Consider the following 17,633-nt stretch of genomic DNA (forward strand, 5'->3'; position numbering starts at 1 on the left):
CAGAATATGGAAAAGGGTGGAGGTGAGAGGTGAGGGCAAAACGACGATTGTATTGCGTCGTTTATTTCAAACTTCCTGCTGGTACCTGGTTGGCTGGGAGCTTTCGCATCCACCCGGGTCTGAAACTGCAATTAAAGTAATTGGCCTCATTGTGCTGTCCGGAGCGAAAGCTAGTGAATGGGCACTGTCAGCCAGCCTCAGCCCGAAACAGAAATGTGCACCTATCCTATGGTCCGTGGTGCAGTGCTTCTCACAACAAACATTCTTCCCTTTTATTGCCCTCTTTACATTTTTCTGAAATGAGGAACTCCTTCAGGCACTCCACTGTCCTGGACGCTCCATCATTTCGTCCGTGGGAGTTGTTCTAGTCAAACTCGCTTCGCCGTTTTTTTTACTGTGCAGAAAAAAAGTGCAAGTTCACGATTTCGGGGTTTTCCCCGGGTTCAAAATTCAATGTTTCAACGTTTTTTTTATATGAAGAAGATAGTTCGACGTAATTATAATCCATTTGGAGAACGTTTTAGGGAATGCTTCCTGGATTTGTTGATTATTAATGATTTTAGCGTGATTGCAAGGCATTTGAGAATCCGTTTAATAGCCCATTTTTATATTCCCATCAATATTCATTATCTGTGGTTGGTAAAACGCGATGATTTCTTGGGTAAATAAGTTGTACTTCTACCGGTTGTTGTGTTAACATAATTTCCACGCAGTTTTGATAGTCAACGAGTGGAGCGACCGCATTAATAATTGAGATGTAAGGCCCAATTAAATACAAACGACTACACTTTCGTGATTAATAGCAGCTTGAATTCCATCCAGTGGTATCATAAACATTGCCATAAAGGAAGACATTCGTGGTACACTAACTTGACTTGTTTCCAATCAGTCGAGCGATTTTTATGAAAAACAACGCGTTAATATTTTTATTTTCTCATTATGAAAGTAATAGATGAGAAATGATCAAATTAGAATTTTCATATATCAACCCCACACCTGTGATGCACTAATTGTCCTGCAGCTGGGATAATGAGACATAATTATTCGCGAAATTCCACGGGAGTTAATGATCCGTCGGGGCTTGTAGCCCGTCTCAGGCAGATGTTGCCGTTGATTCCGGGTGGCCAAATAATGTCAAAGACATTATGACTTCCCTCTTTTACAACCTCTCAAAAAAATCTAGAAAAACTAAAAAAAATCGCTTGATAGCGATCGGTCGTCGAAGATCTGAAAGTCTGAACAGTATCCTGTGAAACCCGTCAATGCCTCCCGCAAATGATGAATCGCAGTATAAAGATAACTCATTTATTCCACACTTAAAACGCAATTTACACCATATCGTTTGCACGTGTAATGAGTATTACACCCATTAAAATTCATGAGTTTTAGCTGATAATTACAAATGAAACAAAAAAAAAATAAATTCCTTCGAGCCGGATTTGAACCAGCGACCTATGGATGTCCACTTTGAATCAAACCAACTACAGTCCACCGCTCTACCAACTGAGCTATCGAAGGGAACTATATACGGTAAGAAAAATAAATCATTCATACTCTCTCTCTGATTTTACTAACCACAGAAGCATGAAATTATCCCTGGTGCAATTAAAAGAGAAAAATTCACAATTACCATAATGAGGTTGTGTGTGGAAGAAATCAAATACAGAACTTTCAACGCCCATTGATAATTTTTCAAGTAATTAAAAAGGCGGAATACCGTTCCTCACGAATTCCTCCAACGACAGCCACAACTCAACATCGGCGCCAGAATCATGTACACTTGTTTTGCATGAGAAAAATGATAATGCTGAATTAATTACGACTCATCATTCACTCCATCTCTTGCGCTTCAATGCAAAACCGGAAGTTGTGCCTACCACCGATTATCATGCCTTGTAATTCTTAATTATTTATTCCAAAACCGTAAGAACGACGAAGGAAGCGTGGCGATTTTCCATCGCAGATATTTTTTATTGCAGCTTCTTCACTCCATTTGCATAATTTATATTTAATCTTCAATGCTGAAGTGTAAAAAATTCGGGATCACAAAGTACTCGGCACTGTAAAATCTAATGAGACTCTTGAAACCTGTAAATATAATAGTGATCCCCGGATTTTGCACGCTCTTTATTCTGACGGCACGAAAATATAGAAAAAATCCATTATATCCTCTTCATAACGAGGAATTTCGTCACGAGAGGTATATTACACTTTTTCATTTGAATTGACACTTACACTGGCTTCCACATTACCCGGAGTACATTTGGGATAATTTATTTTGCCCAGTGTGAGCTACAGCTCTCAGCGGGTAGTTACAGCACGTGAAATCAGCAAGAGCCATCCATGCAATTATCAACTCAATCCGGTACATATGGTATGAGAGTTATTAAGGGCACATATTAGCTGTACCTAGTTGTATGCCGGAAAGTTCGGTCAAACAGTTTCCAAACAGGGGCATCGAAAGGTTCTTAGTTCATACGTTGGAGAGTTTATCGTCAAAGTTTCTCTCGGTGCCTGACAGTTTGATCGCTACGGTAATTATATCCCGGTTTATATGCATTTATGTTTTCTGATGGGATAAATAAAGTACGAACATTTTCACTCAATGTGATTTTTTTTTTCTCTCAACCTCCCATTGGAATCAAGTTTCTCAACATGTGAAAAGTTGATTATCGTGACGTGAGAATATTTCAGTCGATTGAAATAATTATTTAACAGAATGATGGGTGATGCGGTGAATTTTTGTTATTAATTTTCACGTCCGATTGTGTCATTTTTACCGATCACATTAGAATTCAAGGGAGTTGACGAGCCATGCAGGTAAATTTGCTATCACACACCGACTATCTCACCGAGCGTTTATGTCGTCTGAAATGCATTCGTAGTGGGCGTATAACCGGTTATTAAAATAACGATAGGATCAAATGTGACCTAGCGCACTGGTCGGCTATCCCCGGGTGTTTTTCCCTTTCCTTTCGCTTCTCATTTTCTCATATTCATTATTTTTCTCCCTTTTTCGAACTATTCCAGTGATACATAGGCCTCTATGCGTGAAGTAATCGGGAGAGAGAGGGAGAGAGAGAGAGAGATATCAAAATGAAGGAAAAGAGAGGATTCACCGGAAGCCACGGAATACCGGGGAATCATCGGTCGTTGCAATTGTTTCTCCCCCTTTTTATTTTCACTCTCGTTATTAGATGATCAATTTAGCATTTAATTAAAGTATTTGAATGTTTCGTTTTTTTTTGCAGGGGCTCTGATTGCGATTGAATTAAATCGCGTTTTGTTTGGGGGGGAATTAAGGGGGTGGCACCGTCATAATTCCCGCCCTTTTTCCCCACTTCCGGCATGGGTTTTGCTGGACTTTTGTGGGTTAAAAGAGTGGGGAGAGATTTCCGGGGTTGTACCGTCTGAAAAGTCTCCAGTATTCCCATTTTTCGAGGTTCTTTCACTTGATATTCTTTATTGTACTCATTACTCTTATTTTCAACCACAAAAATTGACAGGAACGTCCATCACAGCGCTGACGATGCAAAATATATACATACGTAAATATGTACTTCGATCGACTTCGTTTGAACATCCTTTGTGCAAACAGGCAATTTAACATCAATGGCATATTCTCCCATTTCCAGGTTTTTTTTTTTTGTAAATACTCTTTTTATTTATTCATTTTCTCGCGGTATGGATTTATATACCCTCTGTGTATCGCATTTGGTGACACATTCAAAGCATATCTCTTGGAAATAATGCACGCTCGGTTGTATAGGCAGAACAATCCATCAGTGCGATCGCGTATATAATGCTCAGCTATCTCGCATTGTCATAAAATATTTCATGCTTTCACAACTAAATTATGAGAGTCTAGCTGTACACGATTTGTGCTAATTTAGGATGTGAAATGAGCTCTTGAACAGGTAACAGGTGCTCTTTGCAGATTCGGAATAGATAAATTGGTGCCAGATTACAACCCAAGGAATTTGTGTTTCATCATTTTACTCATTTCCGGGGAATAATCCAACTAAAATTCACAGTTTCCATTGATTTTTTTTCAGAATCATTATTCCAAACGAGTGTATTTATTCATGTGAGTGGAGCTAGAGAGGATACACCAGGAAAAATTTGCATGTCGAATATTCGGAAAAAAACTTAATTGCCCAACAGCACGAATGAAAAGCAATCCCTCTTTGCTGAAGTACAGGGAAATATTCCAAGTGACTCACTGGAATACTTTTCGCACATCAAAGAGTTTTGGAGGAGTGGTCTCTTCCAGCCTGAAGGCCCTTTTTTTTATCACGAGTAGACGATGTGTGACCGCGACGATCGTCAGACTCGATAAAAGTGCGTAAAACACGCGAATGTCAGAGTACACGAGGATTTGGGGGCCTCCGGGAGAAGAGGATCACGAGGTTTTCATGGAGTTGGAAGAAACGGGTTCCTATAACAGCTCCAATTATGTATCATTCCACTTTCCCAGCCCTCATTGACTCTCTTCCCCGAACTAGAGATTTCACATATCAAAAACCAATAAATCTCTAATAAAATTTCGCTACTAATCCCCACCACGACTTTCTCTCCCGCAATAAATCGCAAAAAAATTACGGAAAACTTCTCTGATTCTATCACGCAAATAATCCTCAAGGACAAGATAACGAGGTAAATTAAATGATTCGAAAAAAAATCCATGAATGTAGTTGTGTTAATCATTAATCAGATAATGCAAATTTATTTTCATCCGGAATAGCAATTTTTCAGTCAATCTGTCAGGGGGAAATGGAAATATGCGCGTGGGGACAGTAATTTTCACGGAAGAACGGAAACAACTGGGGAAAAAAAAACTGGACAAAAATACGTTTGTGCGCGCGCACAGTAGGTGCAGACGTGCAGACGTGCAGACGTGCAGACGTGCAGACGTGCAGAGGTGCAGAGGTGCAGCAGGTGGCGCTGCACGACGTGTAAGTCCCTTGTATCTCCTTTTCTGCTGGCATATCTCGTATCAACTGGCCGATTTCGGGTTTAAATTCGAATGAGAAAAATACAACCGATACAATGAACGGAATAACATAAATTTATCCGTTACTCAATCTGACGTGTTTCCGTTAATGAGGAAAAAAAAACCGTCGAAATGATTGTACAGTAATGTAATGCAGTCCTTAAATGTGAGGGCGAGTGCTGGTGTCTTGATGAAAAATTTCATCCCCTTTGACAATCGGGTTGTGCTCATTATGCATCGATTTAAACGATCTCGGTGTCGCAAATTGGTGTGGCGGTTAATAAGCATCGGCTTTAATCGTCCCGATCGAATTTGCATGACACCCTTTATCCGTTTTCACGTCAACATCGATAGCGCCCTTGTGTTGTTGTTAAATCGTTCGATTGGACATCGCAAACGAGCCACTCACGGCAACGAAGATCGATCGATCGAACCCAGGCCATCAAACACCTGGCGTTAATATATAATTTTCGAGGCTATTCATTTCAGGTGATGATGATTGAGATTATTACAGAGGAATTCCTCCAAGTGATTTTTTCTGGCGTCAATAGGAGGTTTTCAAAAATTTTCGTTTTGTCAATTGAAGATTCCCCTTTTAGTCAAAATCATAGGTTTTTCAAGTTTTTTGACGAATTGTTGATAATTACAATATTTAATAAAAATTATCTTAAATTTTCTTAATCATTTCCGTTATAGTCGGTGAGGGAATTCATGTTCCGTAATTTTTACTGATTATATTCATCCGTGCGCTGAATAGTTGAAACCTAAAAATTGTTGTCTGGCTGATATTCACTCGATTATTAATGAATTACCTTAATTTACGTTTATGCAGACAGCCACCTCGGTTTCAATGGACAATATCGTATTTCCAATTTGATTTTTCACCCCCTCTGAGACAAATAATTACGAGCGTATGTGTGAAAGAGGCATTCTTTAAAAGTGACGACGTTTTTACGAGCGGCACAGATTGTAATTCAAATATTTATTCGCGGGCGGCACCGTGTTTGGTGCTCAGCGACCTTAAATCCAATCCAGGGGCCCACGACAGAGAGAGAAGATGAAAAAATAAAAATAATAATATGAAATATGGTAGAAATATGTGACCACACGCTGGGTCAGACCCGTACGTCATCCCCGGGGTGCGAAAGTCATCGTGCTGCGAGGAAGCTGCCCCCCTTCCCCCCTAATTTTTTTTTCCATCATTGTTCTCAAAAGAAAAGCGCTCCTTTTCGGGAAAATCCAGCGCGTGCCTCCAATTTTTTTTGCACATCCCCTCGCACCGAAGGGGATACGAAGACACACGGGGTGGGGCAAAAAAGCAAAACGCAGACGATAAAAAAAAATGGTAAATGCCGTGTTACGGACTGCGAATCGCTTTAGCAATTAAGTTGGCCACTAACTTACCTTTGAACAATGTTTTTTTTTTTTAGACTACAACTCAACGTCGGCACGTCCGCTTCGCCATTTGCGTTGCTTACGTTACCGCGGTATTTCCACCTAAATAAAAGTAACTTCAGTGGCATTTTACTCGAGAAAAGATACGCAAAGGCACATACGATGAATAAAGGAGACCGGGGTGGCCGCACCTGCGTATAAGTCGCTTTTTGCCCACAGCTCAAGGCAAGTTCACCTCATTATTTCCTGTTAAATTGCGCTGTAATTATCGCTTATGTCGTGGTGTATGTATTTTATGGTATTTGATTCAATTTTTCGTTGGAGTAAGTGACGTCTGTTCGATTTTTGATTCCACTTTGGGCGCTTATGACGATTTTCAAAAAATTATAACGCAAAATCCCCGAATTTAAAAATTATTCTTTATTCTTCTCGTCGTTTGTTTTATTTACGACGTGTTCACACATTTAAATTCTCAATTCCTCCTCTGTCCACGGTTATCCCTTTCTCTTTTCAAACATAACAATTACCATGCCTGAGGTGCATATCGGACACCGTCGTAAAGCACTGGGCAGTTATTCCAAGGGGCAATAACAATTAGGATCGTATGTGGCGGAGGGATCATCGGTGTATATTCTCCCCTTTTCTTTCATTATATATTGATATGGTATGCAGCATCAGAAATACCGGGCAATCCACCTCGTAATGCACGGTGGAAATAAGTTACGAGTGCAAAAACCGAAAATGTCATACGATACCACCTGTCCCTTCAAGAAGCGTTGATGCTGTCAGTCATGTCTCAAAATGTTGTCGTTTCAATTAATGTTACCAGCAGGCATTTCATCCGCGAATAAAAAAGCAAAGTGGAGGTGCATTAATACCATAAACTCCTAAAAAAAACTGAAGATGATCTTTCCATCATTAACGATTACATTAATGATCATCAAAAATTCAGCAATAAATAATAAAATGTGCAATTACGGTGGGAATACAGAGTGAAAAATTTAATGCATCGCGCGTTTATTTTTTCACAATTCTCGATAATTACCCGGCAATTAATTATGATAGAGCGAGTGCATTTGTATGATACATTTGTTTTACACCTCGTGGCCAACGGCTCAATTAATACGGACAATTTATAAACGTCAAGTGGGACAAGCAATAACTCGATATCGCCACGGTGTTCCAGGGGGAGAATGACGAGGATGATTAATCGTGGGTGGGAATCGAAAAAGGGTTTGGACTAGTCGAGAGAGAGAGAGAGATATCGCCCAGAAAAGCCGGTAATCATTAAAGGAATAGTCAGGAGAAAATCAAAATAAACGAAATGGGGAAAAGGAATGAGAATAAAGAGGAGTGAGAGGCATGTGCTGCGTCGTTTGCTTTTCAGACCCACCGATCGTGTGTATGATACATCTGCCGTTTTTGTGGGATGGGTTGATACCATTGGACACACGATGAGACTTATGTGTCTTGTGATGACTGCATCCATGTGTATATGCCTGTCGCTCGATGCTACGGGCCCTTCGGGTAATTACAAGGTACACATTTGATGTCCAATATTGATTATGATCGGGCCACGCGTCTTCCCTCCTTCTCTCTCGAGATAATCCATAAATTATAAACAGAAAAATGAGACGTTCTGCTGTTGAATTGTGGAGCACTCTGGCCTCAATGACGTGGTATAGACGTACAACGGGCATAAATCATTTGCCCGGTGATTGTGGTGGTGCTGTAAAGTTGGATATGTCCATTAGATATTCATTCTGGGGGACAATTCTACAGGTAATGGACATTAATATCGAGTTACGCGGGCAGTTAATGGCTCGTTAGTTCTGCCGACGATTGGTACGCCCGAAGCATCTGCTCCATCGGTGGACGAGAAAAAAAAATAATATGTTTGTTAATATCGATGTTGATACCTGAGGTTTGACGTGGAGCTGGGGCTGATGGTGAGGTGTTTCGGGAATTGGGCACGTGTCCGTCGCGAGCGATGGGCCTTTGTCGGTGGTGCTCTTCACCATCGTAAATTTTTCCTCCTTATATACCTGGGGGACAGGTGTCTAGGCTCTCATGATTCTATGAATGGAGATGTGATAATTTCATGTCAATAATTGAATGGCTGAAAAAATTCGGTTCAGTTTTCAGCGATTAATGTGAGACCGGTTTACGACTGCAGGTTGACCTCTTTTTGGGCCAGTGGTGACCACAGGAGCTGAAAATGTTGAAATGCTTTCAACAGCCTTCGATAGCTCAGTTGGTAGAGCGGTGGACTGTAGTTGTAAGTGATTGTTAAAAGACATCCATAGGTCGCTGGTTCAAATCCGGCTCGAAGGAACAATTTTTTGATGTTTTGACAATAATTTCATCAATAAGAAAGTCAAAAGACTTGCGATGGAATTAAACAACAGCCTTCGATAGCTCAGTTGGTAGAGCGGTGGACTGTAGTTGTAAGGGATTGTTAAAAGACATCCATAGGTCGCTGGTTCAAATCCGGCTCGAAGGAACAATTTTTTGATGTTTTGACAATAATTTCATCAATAAGAAAGTCAAAAGACTTGCGATGGAATTAAACAACAGCCTTCGATAGCTCAGTTGGTAGAGCGGTGGACTGTAGTTGTAAGGGATTGTTAAAAGACATCCATAGGTCGCTGGTTCAAATCCGGCTCGAAGGATTCCTTTTTGCAACTTGCCCCTAAAAGTCTCATTAAAAATTCGCCATTTCAAATAAAAAATAAAATCCCCAGACCTCCCTCATCAGTCTAGCAATCCATTCCTGTCTAAACGCAGCTAGTACAAATGTACATTGAAAATTTATCAAAACCGCGAGGTCACAATTCGATAACCCAAAATATATTGCACATTGCCGCGAGCGCTGAATTAACAATTTATCTCGTTACGCCTGTACATGATAACAATTTCAAAACAGTTGAGACCTCTAATTGAACCCGACTCTTTATGACCCCTCGGGTAATATCGACAGGTCGCCGTTGACAGAGACAATCATCATAAAGAAAGATGATATACGACTCGTCCTCACATCATCTCACATCCGAAGGTTTCAACCGTGAGACTAAAATAATCCACTTGAGATCAATTACAGTCTCAGCAAAAACTGACTCCAGATTAATCCTGAATGCGCGATGGTGATAATCGCGTCAGCATATGCAACAGGGATGAAAAAAAAAGGTCCGCAGACGAACAGAAAGCGAAAAAATAAAGCGGAAGACTTTATATGACCATATACGTGCGTTCATTTGCGCACAATCTTCGGTCGTAAATCCATCGCTAAATAACGCGTTTGGCGTTAGGGTGGGCTGGAGTCTCTCGCGCTACCCCTTTTTTTTAATAGGGGTGGGGGTAATCAAGCCGCTCATTAAGTGAGACGTTGCGGCTGGTTTATGCGACTTCAAAAGTTATTGTCGGTGCGTGCGTCGAGGACCACGCCCGTTCCCTTGGCATAATGAAACTCAAATGCAGTAGCCTCTGCTACGTATGTTGCCAACTTTTCATTTCTCTATTTTTATTTTCATTCGCCGCATAAATTTAATGCGCATAAAGGGATGAGCATGAAGATGAGGTGCACTCGGGGACATTAAGGGCTGTACGCCCTTATCGCGATCGGCTGTCTTTCGATTATAATCGATTGCGAATGCACGAAACACGTGCCGATGTCTTCATTCATCGGCTCAATATTGATCGCACTGGTGTTTTATGTTTGCAGACGAGAAAAAAATTATAGACGGGGGAAAATCATTGGTCAAACAGAGAAAATGGTGCAGCAGCGATGAGTACACAATCCTTGAGCTACATACACGGAGAGTAAATCGAGTCAGCTCGAGGCTATGTAAATTTCTGAAAAACAGAAGCCCGTGAATTAACTTTCAGCTTGGGGCCCTTTTTTTGATTCTAATCGAGGAGTCAATAATCATTTGTCTGGACGATGATGTCCGTCGGCAATTGCAGCTTTCATTATTTTTACTTTTTCTTCCTTTTTTTATCCCCGAGTACATTTGCATATGTGATATCTCCGATCGGGATGTGAATACAACGCGGCATTTTGTTCCACTGATGAGCTTTGAACAAGGTACAATTATGTACCTATTTGAAACCTATGGAAAACAAGATGGAGGGTAATTAACTTGTTTGGATATTTTTTTAAGAAATCGGCGAGGTGTCACGTTCACCGCATTACTCATATCTCACCTTCTTCTATAAATTTATTGCACCGTCCGGTTCATATCTCAGATGAGGATAGTGTGCGAGGGTGAGGGCGGCAACGCCATAAAACTCAACTGGGTGGAACTTCCGTCATGGCCGAACACGCGGTGTTGGAGAATAAGAAGAAGGTGATTATTATACACTTTGGCTACTGCTTTTCACAATGGAGCCGGTTGAAAATAATGCGTCATCAATACGTCATCATACTTCAGCAACCTCAATACATTTACTTTTTGTCAACCCGGGAGAATGTAAATAATTCCGTCCTCACAATATCGACAATACTCAGCCAAATTTTGAATAATAATTTAGCCGACAAATGCATTCACAGCAGGACCCAATTTTTTGGTATTCCTTTTGCAACCCAAATTACTACCAACGAATCATGGAGTCCATAATGGATGTAATTTACTGAGCAAAGATACAATACTAGCATCAATATTTGTGATGCTTCTCTGGTCACAAATTCGGTGCTCTTTAACATGTGCAACAATAACTGTTTCGGGTGCCTCACCCCTTCGTGCAAATATACACACGCAACATTGAGACGAAAAATTTTGGCGATGTATAATTTGCCGAAGGGTTTTCTGGCCTAATTGCCAAAAGTGCGACACATTGACGTGCATATATTATATTCACTATCCGAGATAAATATACACGCGATATCACTAAAGAATATTAAGTGAAATTTCGAAGTGACTTCCCGGAAAGAGAGACCTTATAATTTCCCTCTTGCCAATGGTACAAGGGAATAATAGGGTTTGGGTTACTTATGAGTGTAATCCAATTGTCAGTATGTCCAAGACATGTCAGCCGTATATCCAAGCACCTGGGATATTGGAAAGTGCGAAACTTGAATAAATAACATGAGTAATGGGTGGAATTTGTCCTTATGCCGCTCTCGCCAGACGATCCAATAAATAAATGAAATTTTAATTAAAATTTCACCGCACCATTGACAGTGTCTTATTAACGGATGAGTTATGGCGAGGGGTTTTGTTAATTCGAGTGAGTGTATTACATTCCTTTAATAAGTGCTAAATTTCATTGCAGAACGGATTCATACATTATCAGTGGTCTCGCTGCTCTGGATATAACGATCGTATGGGAGATCGGTATCGGGGAATCGGTGGATGGTGTACATTCAGCTTCTCATCCCTAAGTGAAGCGGCGCGTGTGCAGCTGGCACGTTGATTTATACTTGGATGCCAGGTGACGGCGTGTGCCATTTACCTCATCCCTTCTGCTTACAGAATGTCTTTGAACTCCATCACAGTCCGAGCTATCCCAAATTCTTTGTCAAAGGGTTAACTATTTGGTGACTAGTCTAAATTATATTAATTTAGTGCACAAGCAGGTCGGTGTGACGGAATGGAAAATAGAGCCGTTGATATTTGTCGCGTGCTCTTCAACAGCATCATCCGCTGGGAAATAATGCTCTTCGGGATTCAGAGGCACCAGTAGCTCGAGCTGTTGAGACAATCACGACGTGTGTCAAGCGATGAACCGGGAATTATGCAAAGGAGGGGAAGCAATCGTGGACCATCTGAAGACGGGTCATGACAGGGTTAAGAGGTTCGTGGCGCCTAATAAATTGCTACGTGCATCTCAACAGCGGAAACTCCACTTGATTCTCTTGTCCTCCGGCACTGGAGTATTTATATTTGCATAATGCCCATGATGATGACAATTAATCCTGAAATCACCGAATTTAGTTAACACCCAATAATCGATCGTACCATCGTGCGATTCTTATCGATGAAAAAATTGGAAACATGATTCTTTGATTGAATGTTTTTTCGTCGAGTGTAATGGGTCTAATTATGTACTCAATACAGCTCCAATCGTGCGGTATGTGGTAGAAATTACTCTCATGTTCCGCGATAATTACACCAGGAAATATTGTACCTGGTGGTACCCTCTGGAGTTCCGCCTTTATCTTGTACTCGGTGTACTTCAGCTGCTGAAGTATTATCATTATTTTTCAAAATAAAATTATTAAGTAGTTCACGAATTTTTGGTACGATTGTTGTGAGGGATTGAGTGCAGCAATTTTTAGTATGCCATTTAATTTTCAGTTTGAAAATTATTTATCGCCCTTTGCCTTCGGAATTTGTTGGAATTTGAATTGAGGTTCCAAAAAGGCCACACAATCTCCTGGCAGACGCGGTAAGATGAATTTACAAAATTCGTCGTAAAGGTCTTTTGTCGGTTATTGCGAAATAAGTTGATGCGGCGTCTCGTATAATATCGCACATAACGAAGGACGCACGAGTACACTTGTCTATACTTGATATATAGCTCTCGTCTTTTGTGTAATTCCGCCTTGTTACAATACGACGAGGTATAAAGAAGCCGGCCCCACTCTTGTTTCCATTTTGAATTGTCTTTGGACATCAGCCAAGACTCCCACGGTGAATAATATACTGGGATATTTTTTTCGTATTACAGCGGAATACCGTCGTTTCGCAAAATCGCTGTTGTTTAAAAAGAATTGAGACATTTTTTATAATAATATTAAAGAGGTTTTCTCATCATTCTCGAATAGTCCTACATAACGACAAACTGATTGTGCAGTAAATTGAATAAAAATGGGACTTGGAAATCATACAAAATCGGTGGAAATTTTTTTATTGCATTTTGTAGAGAACAAAAAAATGCAATTCCTGCGGTCACTGGAATTCTTGCTAAAGTAATCTTGACATTCTTGGTAATGGATCCGCCATCATAACCACCAGGATTTCTCGTTTCTTTTTCAAATAAATTGCCTTCTCGGAAACAGATTATCCGGCGATTTTAGCAATAATCGAATGAGGACGGTTCGATGGCTCGATCGGATGTCCGTTGGTCATCAGTGATTTAATTGGTGATGCCGTTGTAATTGAAATTATTGCAATAACAAGACGTAAAAGGATGTAAAAACGGTGATGCCGTGCCCGGGAAGAATCAATCACCCAACCTCGAGAGGCGTTCTTATACTCCTGAGGTAACGCGTGCACAAAATTAATTTACGTCGTGCGGAAACAGGCGTACTACTCGTTTTTTTTTCTGTTTCGCTGACAATGCGTAAAAGATACGTGGACGACATTACCGTTTGCGATATGACCGCCTAATGTGGGTGGGCAGTACCTCGACATTAGTAACCGTCACTCCCGGCATGTTGCATGAAAACTTCGCATTACTTTTCGTCACCTACCCGGTTTAATCAACCCACCGACATTCCGTACAATTTCCCACCTCCAATCTAATCCACGGAATTAACATTTTACTAATGTGTTTTTTCTGATTGGCGGTGACTGAATCAAAGTCGCTGGATTGAAAAGGAGTGGAGCAGTCGAGAGGAATACCCTAGATCTATCATACTTAACGGATAAGAATCATTCAATTTGGGGCTTGCGTGTTAAATTTGTGTGAGAATTTCCCGGAACTTCAGGAATTTACATTCCACTAAAAAAATCAACTCGATCCAGGGCTGCGGATCGCAGAATTCATGTTTTAATGATTCAAGCAAACCCAAAACAATTTTTTTTTTTCGCGATGACCTTCGTGGAAGCGAAATTTTTGGAAAGTTGATGGCTCATTGTCTCTCGTGCATTAAATTCAACAAGTTTTTTGGGCTCTCAATTTATTTACCGGGCAGAACGTTTATCCTCTCGCGTGTACCCAGGTAAATAGAATATATACGAAAAGAGAGCATTCGTCTTCCGTGCATCCCTGATTCAATAAAAATGAAGTACCTGAGGGAAAGGGAAAAAAGTTATTCAAAACTCTTGCCTGTTGAATTAACTCCTTCCCATACCGAGCTCACTCTTCCAGCCGATTCTTATCAATGCTGAAACTCTTGAATATTGTAATATTTATAATTACCTAATTGTCGAACTGGTACGCGTATTAGGTAGCGTGCATTATCCTCGTGACTGCGTATGTAACTCGAATTATTCTCCTCGTGCTTACGAGTCAGTCATGCCATCGGGTTACAATATTTGCGTATTCGAGAGAACATTCTTTTTTCCACAGGTTCAAATTGTACATGACCATCGAGACACCCGCGCTATTTGATGTGCACTTCTGTTTTTATGGCATAATTACAATTTTTTTTTTTCGTGATACTTTATCTTATGGATCCATTGGGCGGATTATCGAGTCAATGGATCTTGTATGGTTACGGTATTAACGTGTCGTGCTCCAAACGCTGTATTTATTAATGGCCAATAGCGCATAGATGAGTGCATGTTCCAGGGAATTTAATTGTTTTTGTAATGAAGATATTGCATTACCATCACTTTTTACTTTACGGCTCTCAATAAATGCCGGACAGCAGATTTTACGCTCAATTTCCTCCAATTTTTTCGCGTTTCCCAGGAAATACACAAATATTGTTAATTGATAATTGGGGATTATTAATAGACGTAATTATTGTACGTATCTGAAAGCGTAAAATGGGATTTCTCGGAGGTAATTTGGATTGAATATTTTTTCAGTGTTCAGTAAATGCAGGTTTCCAGCTGGCATGGAATTTTCTCCATATTCTTCTCAAATTGTTGCATCTCAGTCACGTATTTCTCTCTTTTTTTCTTTTTATTTTCGCGAAAGTAGGCGGAGGAGTGCATGCTTGTTTGCGACAGTGCGCTTCTCCAACTGGTGGAAGCGACGTTCACACCTCGAACACTGTTGCCTCGTCATGTGATGGAGGAAAGGGAAACACTGAGTTATTAGTCGACTTATGAACGTATAACATAACTTGAGGGCCCACTTGCGCCTTGGCGAAACGGGGGGAGGAGCCTACGCGCATTGCCAACGCAATTATCCCCATACTGGCTGCCACCGTTCCACCGTTAGACCGTCCCTTTTTCGCCGATTCTTTGGTACAACTCCGGAATAATCCGCCATTACGTTTTTACGCCAGCATTTTTTGATAATATTTGCTACTGCCTCAAACGTAACACCCAGTCAGTCATTGGATGACCGAAATTAAAAAAAAAAGTCACTTTATCCCTAAAAAAATCCTAGATCGGGCCCCCGAGAGGTGGAATTTTTTTTTTTGATTTTTCTTGCGTCTGAGGAATTTTTTGGCGCTCGGAGGGTGAATATACATGAAATCAAATATCAATTGATGGAACAATTGGGTCTGAAAAAAAAAATTTTCATCCCAAAAAAGTCCTAGATCGGGCCCCCGAGAGGTGGAATTTTTTTTTTGAATTTTTCTTGCGTCTGAGGAATTTTTTGGCGCTCGGAGGGTGAATATACATTAAATCAATTTTTAATTGATGGAACAATTGGATCTGAAAAAAAAATTTTCATCCCAAAAAAATCCTAGATCGGCTCCTGAAGTCGGGATCACACGAGATTTTGATATTTTCGGATTTTCCTAAGCTCTGGAAATTTTTAGTGTCCACGAGACGAAAAAATGCGAAATCAATCATGAGTTGAGGAATAAATACAATTTTTGAGAAATGTTTGTTATTATATATCTGTGATAATTTATCGACTGAATAATTTTTTTATGTGAATGCTGCTGACGATTTTGCTAATTCAATTTGTAATAATGAAATTACTCACTCAGTTCACGCTGATCTGCTTGGAGTAATGTTTTTATTTCCATTTCCGTTTAATATTGCACTAAGTAGGAAATGAAAATATAATGACGACTGTTGGGTCATATCGCAATATTGCCGAGTAGCATAATACACATCGGCTCGCGTGAATCATACACATGGTCCACATGTATATTGTAATGATTAAATTCCAGGGGTTTAGCGATAGCAGTGTGGCAAAAAATATGAAAAAACATACACCGACGATTAGAAAATATGATAGAGAAATAGTCGAGAGTGAAATACATCCACATTGCACTTTGAAGCCGCCATTTCCCCGTCGGTCTTTGAATCTGATATCGTGGTTGGACCTCAATGTAACATAAATTATTTAGCCTTGGACATTTAGCTTTCTCTCAACATAAAAAAATCCCTGTTGCTACCAAGAATTTCAGTCGACATGTAACAAGAAAATTCTATCGGGAAAAATATCCCAAAAGTGCGTGCCCACCATAAATTCGATAATTAAAATATTGACTCAAAAATTTTTATTCGAACACGACCATTTATTTCCTAAAATCAACAATTTATTCAAATCCCAAATGAATTAATTATTTTTATAATAAAGTCGAGGGATTTTCATGGAACCATGACGGGATTTTGAAATTTAACCGAAAAAATGAGAAAAACGATTGCCGTTGAATAAAAATGGAGAACAATTTCCAGCAAAAAAATTGATCTGCGACTCCACTTCAAGAGTAGGAGTCAATAATTTCCGAAACCCTAGGACAGTCGTCGGGATTTATCGCGTGTAAGGATAATTCCGCCCCAGGACTGAGGCCAAAGGGAAGATAGACCAATTTCTACGTAATTACTGTACCAGTGGAAGGATCCTTGGGACAGTGTTGCTCAGCATCGCTGAGAGAGTCGTCTCTTCAAAGAGGATAAAGTGCTGTGAAAAAAGGAAAAAGTAGCGAAAGGGAAAAGAGAGAGAAAAAAAAGAATAGCTGGCGTGATGCTTCCGTGGGCTACTGCGTCGTGAGAGAGGGCTAATATTCATCGACAATTCTCCCTGGAGCTCCCAAGAAGGATGAAAGATGTTTTATTCAACAAGATGTTCACTTTTGCTCGTCATTTTGTTGAAGAAGTGCCAGGGGAGGAGCATATTGCGGTAGCATATGGGGTGTGAGAAACATCCGGTGGGAGACTGGCTGCCATTCGATTCTTCAGGCTCTTCTACCCATCGATTTAAGTATTCCTCTTTTTTTTCCCCTATTGTTAGGGTGAAGACTCCACCTATCCCTTTGTTCTCGCGCGAACACGCCGTTTTCTTGAATATCTTGAGGTTTGCGTTTTATTCTCATCGCTTTATGCGCGAATTGTACAGAAATGCATTATTTTCCGATTGTCCCGGTGTAAGGGAATTGAAAAAATTACGTGCAAGGGATTTTACAAATTACCGGACTGTAATTAAATCACGAAACAATTACTAT

At 40.3% G+C, this 17,633-nt stretch overlaps 4 non-coding genes across 4 annotated transcripts; 3 read left to right on the plus strand and 1 right to left on the minus strand.

Annotated features, from left to right (window-relative positions):
• Positions 1–1,424: 1,424 nt before the first annotated feature.
• TRNAY-GUA (transfer RNA tyrosine (anticodon GUA)) lies at positions 1,425–1,518 on the minus strand. Its single transcript has 2 exons — positions 1,482–1,518; positions 1,425–1,460 (listed from the first exon to the last, which is right to left on the minus strand). It is a non-coding gene; the product is annotated as a tRNA-Tyr (tRNA).
• A 7,109-nt stretch (positions 1,519–8,627) lies between these two features.
• On the plus strand, positions 8,628–8,722 carry TRNAY-GUA (transfer RNA tyrosine (anticodon GUA)). The gene is made up of 2 exons: positions 8,628–8,664; positions 8,687–8,722. It is a non-coding gene; the product is annotated as a tRNA-Tyr (tRNA).
• A 74-nt stretch (positions 8,723–8,796) lies between these two features.
• On the plus strand, positions 8,797–8,891 carry TRNAY-GUA (transfer RNA tyrosine (anticodon GUA)). The gene is made up of 2 exons: positions 8,797–8,833; positions 8,856–8,891. It is a non-coding gene; the product is annotated as a tRNA-Tyr (tRNA).
• Positions 8,892–8,965: 74 nt separating this feature from the next.
• TRNAY-GUA (transfer RNA tyrosine (anticodon GUA)) lies at positions 8,966–9,060 on the plus strand. The gene is made up of 2 exons: positions 8,966–9,002; positions 9,025–9,060. It is a non-coding gene; the product is annotated as a tRNA-Tyr (tRNA).
• Positions 9,061–17,633: the final 8,573 nt, after the last annotated feature.

The sequence above is a fragment of the Fopius arisanus genome, unplaced genomic scaffold, assembly GCF_000806365.1.
Source record: "Fopius arisanus strain USDA-PBARC FA_bdor unplaced genomic scaffold, ASM80636v1 scaffold00062, whole genome shotgun sequence".
Taxonomy (NCBI): domain Eukaryota; kingdom Metazoa; phylum Arthropoda; class Insecta; order Hymenoptera; family Braconidae; genus Fopius; species Fopius arisanus.